Consider the following 17377-nt stretch of genomic DNA (forward strand, 5'->3'; position numbering starts at 1 on the left):
TGTAGTAGAAATAACAAAGATGGACCGCTGAATGTGAAAATAGGAGGAGAAAAGTTTCTGGAGGTAGAAGAATTTTGTTATTTGGGAAGTAGAATTACTAAAGATGGACGAAGCAGGAGCGATATAAAATGCCGAATAGCACAAGCTAAACGAGCCTTCAGTAAGAAATATAATTTATTTACATCAAAAATTAATTTAAATGTCAGGAAAAGATTTTTGAAAGTGTATGTTTGCAGTGTCGCTTTATATGGAAGTGAAACTTGGACGATCGGAGTATCTGAGAAGAAAAGATTAGAAGCTTTTGAAATGCGGTGCTATAGGAGAATGTTAAAAATCAGATGGGTGGATAAAGTGACAAATGAAGAGGTATTGCGGCAAATAGATGAAGAAAGAAGCGTTTGGAAAAATATAGTTAAAAGAAGAGACAGACTTATAGGCCACATACTAAGGCATCCTGGAATAGTCGCTTTAATATTGGAAGAACAGGTAGAAGGAAAAAAATGTGTAGGCAGGCCACGTTTGGAATATGTAAAACAAATTGTTAGGGATGTAGGATGTAGAGGGTATACTGAAATGAAACGACTAGCACTAGATAGGGAATCTTGGAGAGCTGCATCAAACCAGTCAAATGACTGAAGACAACAAAAAAAAGTAACAATAACATGTTATTTTATATCGTTTATTTTAAACATACATATTTACATATTATTAGTCAAGATTTAATTAGTCAAAGTTAGTAGAAAAACGTGGGTTAATGTCACGTGAAGCAATAACAGATTGGAAAATGTACCTGAGAGAGGTATACGCTGATCAATAATTACAAAAAAACAAAAAAGTAGGTGGTGTAGGAATCACGAAAGAAATAGACGAGTCCTCATTTTCAAAGAGAAATTAAAGAAAAGGATTGAATTACAGGGTTACTACGGTAATTTTTTTAATGTTTTATTCATCAATTATTATAAAACATGCTATATTAAGTAGTTTTTATGTGGAAAAAAATGCGAAAAAAGTGGGGGGCGTAAAACGAAAAAGTACTGAAATTTACAAAGATTGTTATTCTGTAAATTTCGATTTTAAATTAAATTAATCTTGATAGCCCGTTGCTAATAATATATAAATTATTTATACAATTATAATTTCCACTTACCAACATTCATGATGTAATACATATTATAAATATTACTCTTTGACGTTCAATTGTTACATTTAGTTAAAAATTTATTTTATTACGATTATCGATATGTGAAGTAAATATTTATAATATAAATTCGATTATTGTTCCTGAGGATAGAGTAATAATCTCCGAAAGCGTTCGAACATAGTTACTATTAATGAATGTTGGTAAGTGAAAATTCTAATTATTTTAAATTAAATGTTTTATAAACGGTTTTTAGAGACCAATCTTGTTTTCCAATGTATTTTATAATGGTTTACCATAAATTTTCATTTGTATCCAAAATCAAACAAATATTAAATTAGTTGGATGAAAATTAAATTAGTAAATTAAAAGTATAAACATGTTTTTTACTCTATTGGTATATAACAATACATAATACAGATCACGACAAGAATAGGTAGATATGATGTAGAATTTGTCTGGATAGATCGAGGGAAACTGTGGTAAAACCTTGACAAACAAAAAAAAAAAAAACAAAATAAAAAATAATATGTGATTACTTATTACTTAAAATATAAACTCATAAAATAATTTTAAATAAACGAAAATAATAAATATAACAAATAACTAAAAAGTAATTCTCAATTCATAAGGCATTAATGAAAATTATTTGTCTAATTATTTATACACACGTTGAATGGGATTCAGAAAATTCAGGGCTTTTAACTTGCTTTTAACAGGGCTTTTAACATGCTTTCCTTTAACTTACAATGGTTCAACCGTGTCCTCTCTTCCAACCTTAATTAAACACATTTCCCTACGTCATACAACGGTGAAATGTTACATAGCAAAGTCGAGTGTAATATTCCACGATATTCCAAGAATGTGCATTCATTCAACGCCTTTACAATTAGCACCCACTTTTTTTTGTCATGCATAAATAAATAATGTTCTTAAAGTAATTTTCTTGAAAACAAACTTTCTTTTATTTTTCAGTACGATTTTTATTTTTGTTTCCGTTGTTTATTTTTCGAAGAAAAGCACGTTTTCAAAAATTTATCGTTTAATTAGTATTATGATAATAAATCGACCAGTGATATTGTCTCTATAAAAGAAAAACTTGTGCGAAGACTTTTTAAATAGTTCGGTAATTTATTTTAAATGGCAAAGGAAGCATAAGGAAAGACCTTTTTGTAAACCTAAGTTCTGTGTTTACTTTCTAGAAAAAAGTTCTCCTTTCGTGTAACGGGAATAAATATTTTTCTTATCTTTTAGATAAGAATAATCTTTTAGATTTTAAATTAAATATTTTTAAATTAAATTAAATAATCTTATCTTTTAGATAAGATATTAGATTAATATCTGCAAAACATTTTTCAAAAAAACGATACCTTCCCGCATACATTTAAAATAGACAAATTTCAATAAACGCTGTTATTTAGTAATTTTATTTTAATTTAATAATTATATGTATAAAATATAGTGAATACATTTTAGAGAGACACATTTGCTTAAATCGACGAAACAAGCCATTTCAAGCATCCAAACATGTTTTAAACATTTTAAATTTGGTAGAATGATGGTCTCTTTAAATTATTATTATTCCTAATAAGTACGTTGCAATCTGTTCAACAAGTAAACTATAAGCAACTCTCCCCATGGCTCAATGAGATGAGAATGATGACAAGTAAATGACGTGTAGTCTTATACAGACTCAGGCCAACCATTCCTGAGACATGTGGTTTAATTGAACCCACCCACCAAAGTAAACAGCGGTATCCACTGGCTATTAACAAATACATAAAAAAAATAACATTTATTACGATTTAAAACTGAGAACCTTCGACTTCGGTTTCCATAAATGAAAAATTAATATTATTATAAATCTTTTTATTATTATAAATAAAAAGGGGGGGGGGATAAAAAGGTTGGTATCTCGAAAAAAATATCAGAGATAGTTCTTTCGTTGTTTGTTTATTTATTAGAACAAAAGACGAGCCAACGGTCAGCCGTGAAAATGTTACACGGGTTATATTTCATTACACATGATTTTGTTAAATGTTTTTGCCAATATTAACTAAATACGTAAATTTCATTAATTTAACGTACTAACAACAACAAAAATTTTAACAACGAAAAACTTCAAAATTCTGAACATTTTTATCTGTTTCATGAGTTGTGATATTTTAACAAAGCTCTAATCCCAATGTTATCTTTTTATCCCCAAAACAGAAAAATGTAATTTTAAATAAATCGTTCGAACAAATGAATAGTTCCATGCGCTGCGTGCAATTGCCCAGCTGCACGGTGTACTACGTGGTCCGCTCTACGCCAACAGCAACTAAAAAAATTGATGTGAACAATTTTCCTTGTATGCCTATTGAATTACATATACACATTTTTTTAAAATGAAAAGTACATAAAATTTTATTTCATTAATAACTTCTAATATTTTTTCATTTTTTTTTTATAGTTGTTATTGAATTATTATTTATTGTATTTTTTTTAGAATCAGAGGTTAATAATTATTAATAAATCAAAATATTTAAATTAAAAAAAAGTTACAAAAAAAGGAGATCACATCTGATTCGAACTTATGTGCTTTCCCCTTGTAAGATCAAAATATTTCACTAATTAAAATTTTATTTGGCTAAAACTCTGGAACCAATGAAAGTAAGTACCACTTATGATATAATATTGAAAAGCTCTCAATGAGGGCTTATTACTGCAGTTAAGAAAAAGTTCTAAATCCAAAACTTTTTTTGGATTTTGGGCTTTTACGGGCACTTTTGGTTCAGTCAATTGCAATCAAAAGGGTAGATGCACAACTAGATGTTACAACAATACTAAATCCAAAATTTCAACATCCTACGGCTAATTGTTTTTGAGTTATGCGAGATACATATGTATGTACGTACGTACACGTACAGACATCACGCCGAAGCTTGTCAAAATGGTTTCAGGGATGGTCAAAATGGATATATTTCCGTTGAAATGTGAAAACAGAAATTTTTCGCGATAACAATACTTCCTTTACTTCGTACAAGTAAAAATGTAAGCACTTACATCAAACAAACAAACCCACGCACCATTTTTATGGGAAAGTATTTTATTGCCTCTTCAACATAGACTAATATTTGGGAAAAAGGTTTTCAGAAAATAATTCCTTTCCAAAAATATTTTTAATAAAAATATTTCAGTGAGAACTGGTTTTCGCTAATTTTATTTAATTAAATTATTAGTGAAAATACAATTTACGGGTACTACGTAAATATTTAAAAAGAACTGAAAAAGGTATTGAATGAATTTTTTTTATTCGAACTTCGTGAACGTAAAACCTTAAAATTTGGTAATGTCACATTTACACGTACATATTAGCCGCTGATTTCAATAAAATTATAATTAAAAAATATTTTTTTTAAAAGAGGAGGGAAATTCTTCCACGAAGTTGGAAAGTTATGAATTCTGTTGCCAATTTTTTCAATGTCCTTATTCAATTTGATCTTTTTGGTCCAACGGTTTTTGATTATGAATACTGTTTTTGCAAACAATAGCTATTTCTCTCAGAAATTATTTTAAAAAAACCCAGTGTATTTTCATTTTACGTAATTATCTGAATAAGAAAACGCGTTTAGCATTCAAAGTAACAATTACAACGAAGATGAAATGGTGTTTGTAAAAAATTATTTTATTAAAACAACTGCTACCTTAGCTGCTATTATCAGGTAAAAATACATTAATCATGTGGTAACAGAAACTAAACTTCGTGTACTGCTGACCGTTTAATGGTCTCATACGAGAAGGAGCTACTTAATTAATTTATTGTTACATAATCATCAATTACAGGAAATATTCACATTTTTATTTATAAATATCAACTGATCCATAATCTAATATTTATTATAATTATACATATTTTATTATTCGCCTTTCTTGAAAATGAATATACCAGTTTTTAAATATTAAAAAGTTGGTTATTATTTTTAAAAAATCCCCTAATCAGCTGAAGCAGTGTGTATTTTTTTCACTATAGGAAAAACCTGTAAATTTGATTGGTTAGTTTACACTATTTGTCTCAATTTATTAGTCAAGCACCTGAGGTAAAAAATATATATCTATTTAGAGTTGCTTTCTCCGAGAATTAAAATTATTCATCGGCAAATATACGAATATAACCTGACTAGCATAGATACTAAGTTAGCCGATGTTGTTAGATAATGTTACATGAAGTTTGTAGTTATTTCAGTATCACTTCCGCCAATGAAATGCGGCCATATTACAAATATATTTACCAACAGTTTACCGAAGTTCTAAATCGAAAACTATAAAAAAACAATTACAAATAGATAAAGCTGTGATCGACGTAGAAATTGCTTTAGTTACTAAAGTAGCTTTTTTAATTATTAAAAGAAAAAATATCTGACGTGAACAACACATGACATCTTTGTAGTCGTATTAAATTACATTTACACATTTTATTTTTTTAATTTACATAACATTTTATTTTATTAAAAACTTGTGATATTTTTTTATTTTTTTTATTGTTATTATTGAATTATTATTTATTGTAATTTTTTTTACAATCAGAGGTTAATAATTTATTAATAAATCAATTTATTTAAATTATAAAAAAAGGAGATAAGTCTCATTCGAAACGATGTGTCTCCCCCTTTTAATATCCAAATACGTATTTCATTAATTAAAATTTCATTTGGCTATTACTGTGAAACTAATGAAAATAAGTACCGCTTATGATACATTGTTGAAAAGCACTCAGTGAGAGCTTATTTTACTGGCAATTAACATAAAATTCAAATCCATTTTTTTGGATTTTGGACTTTATTTGACAATTTTGTTTCAGACAATTGCAATCAAAAAGGGAGGTGTACAACTAGATATTACAAATGTCCTAAATCCAAACGTTCAACATTCTACGGCTAATCGTTTTTGAGTAATGCGAGATACATACGTTAGTACAGACGTCACGCCGAAACTAATCAAAATGGATTCAGGGATGATCAAAATGGATATTCCCCAAAGTTTTGCAATCCCTGCCAGGTGCGAGCTATAGTACTTTAGTTTCGCAATAATAAAATATTTCATCTAGTATGAAGGAAAGGAGTCGGGATTCAAAAAATCAGTTTTGAAGTTGTAATCGTTTTGGGTCAATTTGAACTTTTTCTTTTTTGTGAAGACGGCTCCAAAAGTACATAAATTATGGGTAACAGTAACTAACTAAGTGAGTTGTTGGCAAGTAGCAGTGTTAAGAAATTGATGCGGTTACAACTCATGTGAAATCGATGAAGAAGAAAGTACAATTATAGAAGTATAATGTATTTATTGAAACAATACGCACAGTACCTCGCGGTAAAGTGAACACATGATACTAACATAACATGAAATAAAAAGAATACCACCAAAATCAATATTATTTACAAACATCATTACATCAGGGCAATAACTTGTCTTTTTTAACTAAAACCGGAAATCCGCTTTCTGACGGACTCATTGCGACAGATTCTTCATTTTTTTATGTTAGATTTTAAACTAAAAATTTTGTTAAAGCCTCTATTCTGCAGTCTATTACCACGTATCGAGAGCTTCACATTCTGTAAACTACTACTTAGGAGAAAAATTATTAATATGCCCGTAATCTTTTATCATCAGCCAGTACGTATCAATATAAAGAATACCTTTACTTGCTACAAATATTGAAGGATTATTAACTGGACTTGTTGCTTTGATGATAAAAATATATTAACCTCGTAAGAGATAATGAATTATGTAAAAAAATTATTCTACTCTGAATAAAATTTTGATATTTTCAAATACATAACCAGAGTGATATATTAATTTAATGGAATCATCTAATTAATACAGGAATATAATATTGTGTCTAGAAACGACAAAAAAAAAAGAAGTATTTTTGCCTCGTATCTCCCTACCTCCAGGACCAGTTGTAACTGAAATTAAATATTATCAATTTCCCTTATAAGGAAATCATCGTGCCAAATTTTCTTCAAATCGGTCCATCCAGTCCGATTACTTTTTGGATATATCATCCATCCGGAATTTTTCAATGCTAAAATTATGTTATTTGATTAGATGGATCATGAAATTTAAAAATCCTGCAAAAACCGCGATACGCAAAATTTGTCTCGATTAGAATACTTTAGTCAAACTATATTTGTATACAGCATACGTCTTCAACCCTCGGTCCGACTCAAAGGTTTAGTGGCTTCAGAAGTCTTAGTGGTTTTAGTTTATTAAAAAAAAAAAAGAAAGTTATACAAATTTATCTTATTTTATAAAATACTTATACGAGGTGCGACAATAAAGTAATGTGACTGATTTTTCTTTGCAAGATGTAGCAACCCTGCAGCTTGCGTAGGCACACCATCTTTGACCTTGGTCTATAAGCTACTTCTAGTCCAAGCGGCACATTGATGCAACTGCTCGGTCGTGAGTTGTGCTGTAATAAGTGAACACGTGTTTGTGTCTTTCGACACAGAAATGAAACCGCAAAATATTGCGCAACGGTATGCCGTTTCGTTTTGCGTTAAATCGGGTGAAAACGCGACGACAACTTACGGTAAGCTTCAGAAGGCTTTTGGAGAGGAGGTTATGTCAAGAGCTCAAGTTTTCGGTGGCATAAAACTTTTAGTGAAGGCAGAACGAATGATGAAGATGAAGACCGCAGTGGACGACCATCAACCTCACGGACAGATGTCAACTTGGCCAGGGTGCTTGAAATCGTACGATCTGATCGAAGATTATCCGTGAAAATGATCGCAGAAGAACTCAACATCGATCCAGAAACGGTTCGTCTAATATTAACTGAAGAGCTTGGTATGAAAAATATTTGTGCAAAAATGGCCCACAAAAATCTAACATAACAGCGAGAAACACGGAAAAATGTGGCAGCCGATCTGTTAGAGCAAACGGAAATCAATCCAGATTTGTTGAGCCGTGTTGTCACTGGCGATGAAGGTTGGTTTTTCAATACGATCCAGAGACAAAACGCCAAAGTTCGCAATGGTGCTCAAAGGGATCACCAGACCAAAAAAAGCTCGCATGTCAAAATCAAAAGTGAAATGCATGCTTGTGTTCTTCTTCGATTCCAAGGGAATTGTTCATAAAGAGCGGGTGCCTCCTGGACAAACAGTTAACCGATATTTCTACAAAGAAATTTTAGAAAGACTTCGTAAACGAGTTCTTCGTGTCCGTGCCAACATTGCTGATAATTGGATTCTGCATCACGATAATGCGTCATGCCACACTGCTCTGTCAGTACAGAATTTAACCTCAAAACAAATTTCAGTACTACCACAGCCTCCTTATTCACCAGATATCGCTCCGTGCGACTTTTTTCTATTTCCAAGAGTCAAAATGGCGGTCAAGGGACACCATTTTCAAACAACACAAGATGTCCAAAAAACTGTGACGAGGGTCTTGGAGGATATTACAGAAGATGAGTTCCAGAAATGTTACCATCAATGGCAGAAGCGCTGGAATAAGTGTGTGCAATCAGAGGGGAACTACTTTGAAGGAGACAACACTAAACATGACTAAAACGGTAAGCAACATTTTTTTTCACATCAGTCTCATTACTTTATTGTCGCACCTCGTATATTTATACAGTAAATTGAAAATAATTAACATATTAAAACACTGGATATCAATCTTTCGCTTTATTAAATTTCATTCATTGTTTATCGAGTTTGTAATAAATAAACTGTAGGACTAAACATCTAAGAATTGAATTTGGTGAACTCGTAACAAAACTAAGAATTTTCCAAGTCAAATAGGCGTATCTGAATTTTCTTATCAAATAAAACTTATAAGCAATCTTACTTTTTGCTTTCCCGTCTAGCGCTATAGCTGTAGAAGGGAAAGTATTGTAATCGGTCCAATTTGGGCATATGCGGTTTTCACCTGATCTTGACGTTTACAAACCTAAGGAACCCAAAAAAACAGATAAAGATTTTCCGAATGTTAATGTTAATATGAACGTATAAGTGTTCGGTGTTTCACACCTTACATCTCCAGAATATTGAACAGATTTTGACCAAACTCAGATTACTTCTGTATACGGGGCATTGATGCCGTTAAATTTTCAATTTAAAAGGTCAAGGTGGGTGAGGCTGTAGAGCAAGGTCACCCTCAGTATCTCAAGATTTCGACTAATTAAGGTCTTTTTTTTTTAGGCAGATTTCTTAACGATTGAAAAAATAATATTTGCAAAAAGAATTTTTTTCAAAATCGCCTCACACCCCCAAAAATGCTCTAAACTAGTGGCTAAGTGTGTATACTGCGTCAATAGTACCTCCCGTCACAACAAGGAGCGCTAGTGTAGCGCGAATGAAATACGGTATGCGCGCGCGCTTTAGTCATAGAGTTAAATCAACAAAAAATATTATTAAAAACAAAATGATAAATATTTAAAATTAAGTAACGTGTATAAGCCGTGCATCAGAAAAAAGCCACGTGATGGGAAAATTCTACAATTGCGTTGTTAGCTTTTTTAAAGTAAATAATGTAACTGTTCATTAATAAATTAGGTACTTACGTATAACGACCATAACCATAATGATCCCATAATTTTGAAGTATTTTCAAAGTTACGGGATCATTGACATATTTTGCATATTAAGAATATAATCATTATTGCTTATAATTATAGATCGTAATTATAGATTAACAGCAACGGTTTGATTATTCTAATAATAAATAATTGCAATAATTACTGAATTTATTATTTAAATACTCAAAATATTACTGTGCTAATTAGTCAAGGTTAGCGAGCGAAGTGAGCGTAGGTTAAGTTTGGTTAAATTATATTTATAAAGTACATAAATATAAATGGTAATATAATGGTTATATCAGCTGATATTAATAATAACCCAAAAGTTTGCAATTTATTGATCGACGGGCTAATACGTAAGTACCATAAATCATTACATAAAAAACGTATTTTAATACAATCTCATAACAAAGTCCTGTAAAGCTTTTTTAAAAATCTATAAAATAGTACGCACTCTTTTGGTTTAGAACGGCAACATAGGACTATAAAAGCAAAAAATTCTTGATATTGGATAGACCGATTTGAATGAAATTTGACATGATGATTTTTGTATATGGGATATTAATAGTATTTTAATTATGGATACAGTTTGTGGAAAGGGTAGGGGTAAAAATAGAAAAAAAAAGACTTTTTGTCGTTTCTGGACTCAAAAGTACATTCTTCTAATTTGTTATAAATACTGTGTTGTTGCAAATTCATTAGATATTTGTTTTTTGTTTTTTTTTTTGTCTTCAGTCATTTGACTGGTTTGATGCAGCTCTCCTAGATTCCCTATCTAGTGCTAATCGTTTCATTTCAGTATACCCTCTACATTCTACATCCCTAACAATGTGTTTTACATATTCCAAACGTGGCCTGCCTACACAATTTTTCCCTTCTACCTGTCCTTCCAATATTAAAGCGACTATTCCAGGATGCCTTAGTATGTGGCCTATAAGTCTGTCTCTTCTTTTAACTATATTTTTCCAAATGCTACTTACTTTTTTAACATTCTCCTATAGCACCGCATTTCAAAAGCTTCTAATCTTTTCTTCTCAGATACTCCGATCGTCCAAGTTTCACTTCCATATAAAGCGACACTCCAAACATACACTTTCAAAAATCTTTTCCTGACATTTAAATTAATTTTTGATGTAAATAAATTATATTTCTTACTGAAGGCTCGTTTAGCTTGTGCTATTCGGCATTTTATATCGCTCCTGCTTCGTCCATCTTTAGTAATTTTACTTCCCAAATAACAAAATTCTTCTACCTCCGTAATCTTTTCTCCTCCTATTTTCACCTTCAGCGGTCCATCTTTGTTATTTTTACTACATTTCATTACTTTTGTTTTGTTCTTGTTTATATTCATGCGATAGTTTTTGCGTAGGACTTCATCTATGCCGTTCATTGTTTCTTGTAAATCCTTTTTACTCTCGGCTAGAATTACTATATCATCAGCAAATCGTAGCATCTTTATCTTTTCACCTTGTACTGTTACTCCGAATCTAAATTGTTCTTTAACATCATTAACTGCTAGTTCCATGCAAAGATTAAAAAGTAACGGAGATAGGGAACATCCTTGTCGGACTCCCTTTCTTATTACGGCTTCTTTCTTATGTTCTTCAATTATTACTGTTAGATATTTGTACAGTCCAAAAAAAAAATTCTATGTATTGGATTACGTGGATCTCTACTTAGTGTGCACCTTAGAAATATTGCCCCAAGAGTGGGAATAGATTGAAGACGTCAGCTATGCAGTATAACTACATAAAAGAGTAACCAAAAATTTAAAAGAAAAAAAAATTTAAAACACGCTTTAAAAGTAATTAACCAACAAAAACAAAAAAAAAAACTTTCAAACTAAAAAGTAAAAAATAATTTTGTTTACAAGAAAATTTCTTTTAAAAAATTCTCTATTAATGCATTATTAAAAAAAAAAAAGCTGATGATATAGTAATTCTAGCCGAGAGTAAAAAGGATTTAGAAGAAACAATGAACGGCATAGATGAAGTCCTACGCAAGAACTATCGCATGAAAATAAACAAGAACAAAACAAAAGTAATGAAATGTAGTAGAAATAACAAAGATGGACCATTGAATGTGAAAATAGGAGGAGAAAAGATTATGGAAGTAGAAGAATTTTGTTATTTGGGAAGTAAAATTACTAAAGATGGACGAAGCAGGAGCGATATAAAATGCCGAATAGCACAAGCTAAACGAGCCTTCAGTAAGAAATATAATTTGTTTACATCAAAAATTAATTTAAATCTCAGGAAAAGATTTTTGAAAGTGTATGTTTGGAGTGTCGCTTTATATGGAAGTGAAACTTGGGCGATCGGAGTATCTGAGAAGAAAAGATTAGAAGCTTTTGAAATGCGGTGCTATAGAGAATGTTAAAAATCAGACGGGTGGATAAAGTGACAAATGAAGAGGTATTGCGGCAAATAGATGAAGAAAGAAGCATTTGGAAAAATATAGTTAAAAGAAGAGACAGACTTATAGGCCACATACTAAGGCATCCTGGAATAGTCGCTTTAATATTGGAAGGACAGGTAGAAGGAAAAAATTGTGTAGGCAGGCCACGTTTGGAGTATGTAAAACAAACTGTTGGGGATCTAGGATGTAGAGGGTATACTGAAATGAAACGACTAGCACTAGATAGGGAATCTTGGAGAGCTGCATCAAACCAGTCAAATGACTGAAGACAAAAAAAAAAAAAAAAAAAAAAAGAAAAGCACAGGCGCGTGTACGATTTTTGTATCTTCAACAGATCAGATTGTGTTCTGATAAGTGCGCCTAATTTTTTTTTAACGGTACCGTACTGCTTAGTAATGATGTGGGACCACTGTGGGATTTTCCTGTATTATTTTTTTTTTAAATTATCCAAATTGGTGCACTTAGTGGTAAGTTTTTGCCTAATTAAAAAAAAAAAAAAAAAAAAAAAAAACAAATTTAATGACAGTTCTGAGCAAGAAGACCGCGCAAAATAAAATAATTTTTTGTTATTTTATTTTATATAAAATTTTTTGTATACTGTATAATTTTTTCCGCAGGAAATATATAAAACATATATTAAATGAGAAATCTAAGTTATAATTTTTTGTTACAATATTAAAATATATTTTCTGTTTTTAAGAAAATTAAATTATTAAAACCCTAATTTTATGAAATATTTAAAAATAAGTAGACCCTACTCACAAGCATCAAGTTTAAACTAAATTTGTGACTCGCTACATAAGCGCGTATAAAAAATACACCAATACGAAGTCAACGTAACCTCAAATTGAGGTTATGTTGTCTGTTGTTGAACGTAAAATTTTGCGTAACTGAAGAAGGACTCAACCAATTTTCATCAAATTTTCACATAAACAACTTCAAATACACTACTAGAGCTTACCTAAATTTTAATAAAATTGATATATTAGTTTTTGAGATGTTCGAGCCACAATATTTTATATATGAATGTAATTTTTTGAGATTTTGAGCGACGAAATTTTATTATATTTTTTATTTTTATTTTTGAATGATATTCCGTAATCCTCAAATCCAAAGCGTAAAGAAAATTAATTTTCATCCCCATTTCCACTATGCGACCAAAAAAAAAATCTCAAATTGAGGTTATGTTGTCCAGTCGACTTAAAATTGAGTGTTAACTCAGGAACGATTCGACCAATCTTCATCACATTTTCTCACACACACAACTTCAAATACATTAATATAGTATATCTAAATTTCAGTGAGATTAATCTAGTAGTTCTGAAGACTTTCGAGCTACTAACTTTTCAAATTTTTTTTAACAATTGAGCGTAACTCAAGAACAGCTAAACCACTCCGCAACAAATTTTCACATACACAACTTCTCATATACTACTATAGCATAAATACATTATATGAAATTGATCTAATAATGTTTGAAGGTTTCAAGCCACAAAAGTTTATACGTGGGCCTACGTATACATTTCTTTTAATTTTTTATTTTCGAAAACTCTATTAAAAAAAATGATGTGGACAACACATCAACTTCCCTGTACGCCTATTAAATTACATATACACATTTTTTTCAAAATGAAAAGTATATAAAATTTTATTTCATTAATAACCTCTCACAAAATTTTTTTATTGTTATTATGGAATTATTATTTACATAATCTTCTTTTTTGCAATCAGAGGTTAATAAATCAATTTATTTAAATTATAGAAAAAATAAAAGGAGACAAGTCTCATTCGAACCGATGTGCCTTCCCCTTGTAATATCCAAATATTTCTTTATATTAATTAAGATTTTATTTGGCTATAACTCTGGAACCAATGAAAATAAGTACCGCTTATGATATATTATTGAAAATCTCTAAGTGAGGGCTTATTACTGCAGTTAAGAAAAAGTTCGTTCAAAATCCAATTTTTTTTTATTTTGGGCTTTTTTGGACACTTTTGGTTCAGTCAATTGCAATCAAAAGGGTATATGCACAACTAGATGTTACAATAGTACTAAATCCAAAATTTCAACATCCTACGGCTAATCATTATTGAGTTATGTGAGATATATATATATACACATACGTACGTACAGACGTCACGCCAAAACTAGTCAAAATGGATTCAGGGATGGTCAAAATCGATATTTTCGTTGAAATCTGAAAACCGACATTTTTCGCGATCACAATACTTCCTTTATTTCGTTTACTTCCTTTATTGAATCCTTTTACTGAATCTCCTTCTTGACATTAAGTTTAAGTTTGACATTTTTTATACGCATTTTTCCTAAAAATAAATCTTCTGTAAAAAAAAAAAAAAAACATATATTAAAACATTATTTTGTAAAAAATAAACATGTTTATTAATCTCGTTCATATTAAATGACAAAACAATCAGTCTCTGTTGAGCGAGTAGTAGTGTGTCTCAGCCTTTCACACGGAGGTCCTGGGTTCGAATCCCGGTAAGGTAAAGCATTTATCATACACTACGAATTTCCATTTAGGCTAAATGATTACAGCACTCACTCGATGCTCGCACATCTCATTAAATAAAAAAAATTATAATTTTAAGAACAAGTAATGTCATTGTTTCAAGCAAAATAAAATAAGTTCATTAGATTGAAGTAGAGTTTTAATTATTATTTAAATAAAATATTGTTTTATAGTTTTTTTCGCTAGTTTCGTTCATAATCTTTTTTTAAATGCTTTTTTATAAAACATTTTTCGACTATTAATTTTAAAAATGCTGAGCGATAAAAATGTGAGATTATCTATTTAACATATGTTCAGCTACATTTGTGTTTTTTTCAACCGTTTAAAAGTTGTTTGTGGCTTTTTGTTATCCTTTGGCCTAAATAATTAAAACCACAATCAGATCATTTTATAGAGAAGTTATACCAGAAATTGGTGATTTTATTTATATTATTTTTTTCACGAAAAATACTTTAAACAACCTTTTTTTAGGTTAATTAACTCACAGCATTGTGTTTGTTACAAATTATAAACAACTAGCCGATCGGGGCTCTGCCCCCTGGAGTCCCGGTACCGGTCGATAACATAATACCATTATAATTAAAAATTAAATATTTTTATTATTTTAAAGTAATACAATTAAATACAATATATTTAACAAAATATATTTATTAAATATTTAAATGTGAAGAATACAGAACAATTAGTTTAACTAGTCATGCATCAAAAATCTTAACTAGAATTCTATACAGAAGAATTGAGAGGAGAGTGGAGGAAGTGTTAGGAGAAGACCAATTTGGTTTCAGGAAAAGTATAGGGACAAGGGAAGCAATTTTAGGCCTCAGATTAATAGTAGAAGAAAGATTAAAGAAAAACACAAACCAACATACTTGGCGTTTATAGACCTAGAAAAGGCATTCGATAACGTAGACTGGAATAAAATGTTCAGCATTTTAAAAAAATTAGGGTTCAAATACAGAAATAGAAGAACAATTGCTAACATGTACAGGAACCAAACAGCAACAATAACAATTGAAGAACATAAGAAAGAAGCCCTAATAAGAAAGGGTGTCCGACAAGGATGTTCCCTATCGCCGTTACTTTTAATCTTTACATGGAACTAGCAGTTAATGGTGTTAAAGAACAATTTAGATTCGGAGTAACAGTACAAGGTGAAAAGATAAAGATGCTACGATTTGCTGATGACATAGTAATTCTAGCCGAGAGTAAAAAGGATTTAGAAGAAACAATGAACGGCATAGATGAAGTCCTTCGCAAGAACTATCGCATGAAAATAAACAAGAACAAAACAAAAGTAATGAAATGTAGTAGAAATAACAAAGATGGACCGCTGAATGTGAAAATAGGAGGAGAAAAGATTATGGAGGTAGAAGAATTTTGTTATTTGGGAAGTAAAATTACTAAAGATGGACGAAGCAGGAGCGATATAAAATGCCGAATAGCACAAGCTAAACGAGCCTTCAGTAAGAAATATAATTTGTTTACATCAAAAATTAATTTAAATCTCAGGAAAAGATTTTTGAAAGTGTATGTTTGGAGTGTCGCTTTATATGGAAGTGAAACTTGGACGATCGGAGTATCTGAGAAGAAAAGATTAGAAGCTTTTGAAATGCGGTGCTATAGGAGAATGTTAAAAATCAGACGGGTGGATAAAGTGACAAATGAAGAGGTATTGCGGCAAATAGATGAAGAAACAAGCATTTGGAAAAATATAGTTAAAAGAAGAGACAGACTTATAGGCCACATACTATGGCATCCTGGAATAGTCGCTTTAATATTGGAAGGACAGGTAGAAGGGAAAAATTGTGTAGGCAGGCCACGTTTGGAGTATGTAAAACAAATTGTTGGGGATGTAGGATGTAGAGGGTATACTGAAATGAAACGACTAGCACTAGATAGGGAATCTTGGAGAGCTGCATCAAACCAGTCAAATGACTGAAGACAAAAAAAAAATAAAAAACAATTAGGAATACCATTTTTTAACGTTATTTATGTGCTTAAAAAATATCTAGCAACAGGTGTCAGGGTTTGTTTATTTAAATAAACATTTTCTTCATTTATATAAAATAACTATTAATAATTAATTGTTTACTGACCGCATATTCTTTAATGGAAATGAGTTTTTTTTTTTTTTTAAATCGTGCCAAATATTATAAACAGAGAACAGGTAGTTAGTTAAGACAAGTTAGTTGACCTGATTGACCTAGCTAGCTGTGTTAGTTGGGTGTGTGTGTGTGTGTGTGTGTGTGTGTGTGTGTGTGTGTGTGTGTGTGTGTTGATGTGTAATAGTTTTAGTTTTGGTAGATACCACTGCCCTTACTTCACCCGTTGAATAGTGTCATATAATAACGTACAATAACAGAACTCGGAATCGTGCTGTTTTGCTTGTTATATTGACCTCGCACGCCTGATATTGCTTCATACAAGGATTAGACCTCAACCCCATTGCAATTACCCAACAATACCTACCAATCCATGTCCGTATGTTCTTTAAAACATACTTTTATATGACCTCGATTATTTATTTACTAGAATATTGTTTACGTTGTATTTTTTTTATTAATAATAATGATAGCTAAATAACGAGGGTTTTGTTTTCTTCCATATTTTCATTTAACTATTTTACAGCAATTCCTTTGTTAATTAATCACAAAATGAATAAATAAAACATTACTTTTTATATAAATTAATATTCCCACTTAACAACAATTTTCAATGTATGTATCCT

At 30.6% G+C, this 17377-nt stretch overlaps 1 long non-coding RNA gene across 2 annotated transcripts in view; it reads right to left on the minus strand.

Annotated features, from left to right (window-relative positions):
* Positions 1–714: 714 nt before the first annotated feature.
* The window catches only part of LOC142319777 (uncharacterized), a 180695-nt gene continuing 164032 nt past the window's right edge, over positions 715–17377 (minus strand). For both annotated transcript variants that reach the window (XR_012755270.1, XR_012755271.1), the window contains 2 exons: positions 14243–14458; positions 715–1627 (listed from right to left, as the gene is read on the minus strand). This is a non-coding gene — a long non-coding RNA (uncharacterized LOC142319777). The remainder of the gene's footprint in view (positions 1628–14242; positions 14459–17377) is intronic.

Source organism: Lycorma delicatula, chromosome 2 (assembly GCF_047948215.1).
Source record: "Lycorma delicatula isolate Av1 chromosome 2, ASM4794821v1, whole genome shotgun sequence".
NCBI lineage: Eukaryota > Metazoa > Arthropoda > Insecta > Hemiptera > Fulgoridae > Lycorma > Lycorma delicatula.